This window comes from Phoca vitulina, unplaced genomic scaffold (assembly GCF_004348235.1).
Source record: "Phoca vitulina isolate PV1807 unplaced genomic scaffold, GSC_HSeal_1.0 scaffold9, whole genome shotgun sequence".
Lineage (NCBI taxonomy): Eukaryota > Metazoa > Chordata > Mammalia > Carnivora > Phocidae > Phoca > Phoca vitulina.
The window spans coordinates 37531471-37533185 of record NW_022589712.1 but is presented as its reverse complement, the minus strand read 5'-3'; the positions used below and the strand labels follow the sequence as shown (position 1 = coordinate 37533185).

Here is a 1715-nt window from a genome sequence, read left to right as displayed (position 1 = left end):
GTTCTTAGGTAACTGATCTTTTTTACAATTTTATAATGCCACTTTTTGTCCTTGTTAATTCTCTTTGCTCTGAAGTCTACTTTGGCTGATATTAATATAGACACTCCAGCTTTCTTTGATTAATGTTCACACAATATACCTTTTTGCATTCTTATACTTTAGGTTACCTATATCATACCTATATTTGAACTGAGCTTCTTGTAGACAGCACATAGTTGGATTATATTTTCTAATCCATTTTGCCAGTCTCTGTCTTTTAATTGGTGTGTTTGAGCCATTTACATTTATTTATTTATTTATTTATTTATTTATTTATTTATTTTATTGTTAAGAGTTCAGCTTTTTATTAAACAGGTTGCAGAGGAGGTTTAGTCAGAAAGACCAAATGATGATGAGGAGTCATCATCAGACTCCTCTGATTCTTCTTTCTTTGCTTTCACTTTCTTCTCCACAGCTGGGGCATCGGTAGTGGAGGGAGCAGGACCTCTTGATGGGGCAGCACCGGCTCCTGGGGCAGAACCACCAGCCCCGACATTGCAGATGGGCCCCCCTGATGTTGACGTTGGCCAGGGCCTTTGCAAACAAGCCGGGTCAGAAAGGTTCAACCTTTACACCCACTGCTTTAAAGGGAGCATTGATTCTATCCTCCGTGACCAGCACATCATCATCATGCAGGATGAGGGCTGAGTCCATGCAGACGTGCTCCCAGGCAGAGGCCATGGTGCGGTCGAGTGGCTGGATGAAGTGAAGCTTCCTCGGTGTGATCGAGGACTTCAGTGGCAGCTGAGGAAAGGGGGCTAAGCCATTTACTTTTAAAGTCATTAGTGATATGATAGAATTTAGGTCGGCTCCTTTATTGTTTTCTGTTTGTTCCCACTGCTTTTTGTTTCAGTTTTCCCTTTCATGCATTGCTTGTTGGAGTATTTTTATGACGGTTACTTAAAAACCTTGTCATTTCATTCCAACCTCTGTGTGATCTTGGCAGGGCATATGTTCTTGTCTTTCCTCATTTGAGCTATGGATTTTCTGGTTCTTGGTATAATGAATGATTTTGGATTGATTCCTGAGCATTTTGAGTATTATGTTCAAAGAATCAGGTTTCTTTTTAAATCATATATTTTAGCAGGCAATCAACCCTGAACATGTCTGGACTCAGTTTTGTGGACTGTGGTTTGAATGTTAATTTAGTTTCAAAACCTTTGCAGTGTTATTTTGGTCTCCCTCACCTGTGTGCTTCTCTGAGTCCAATCTGAAAATGTGGTATTGCACACCATATTTCAGTTCTATAAGTGTTTGCTGTGTTCGTTTTGGCAGGTTTCATGCACATGAGCCATCTTTCGGGGGCGGGGGGTGGGGGGAGAACAAGCAATCCAGAACTTTAATCATAGAATTAAAGGAGTCTTTTTTTTCTACCTTGTTTCTCTTCATAATTCTCCCCCCAAGTCCCTAGTGTGTTGTCATTGCTTAGTGCCACCAAGCCACATTTTAAGCCCTCGGTAGCCACATATGGCTAGCAAGTTCTGTATTGGACAGGGCACATAGAGAAAATTTCCATCATCTCAGAAAATTCTATTGTATAGGGCTGGTATACATGAATACCTTTCTCTTTGTGAGCTTAAATCATTCCTGCTTCTCTTAAAGATGATAACTTATAAAAACAAAAGTCAAAAATAGGGAGAGTGATAGACATTGGGGAGGGTATGTGCTATGGTGAG

The 1715-nt window shown here is 40.5% G+C and overlaps 1 pseudogene; it reads right to left on the bottom strand.

The window, feature by feature from the left end:
• Positions 1-368: 368 nt before the first annotated feature.
• Positions 369-720, bottom strand: LOC116634711 (annotated as a pseudogene).
• Positions 721-1715: the final 995 nt, after the last annotated feature.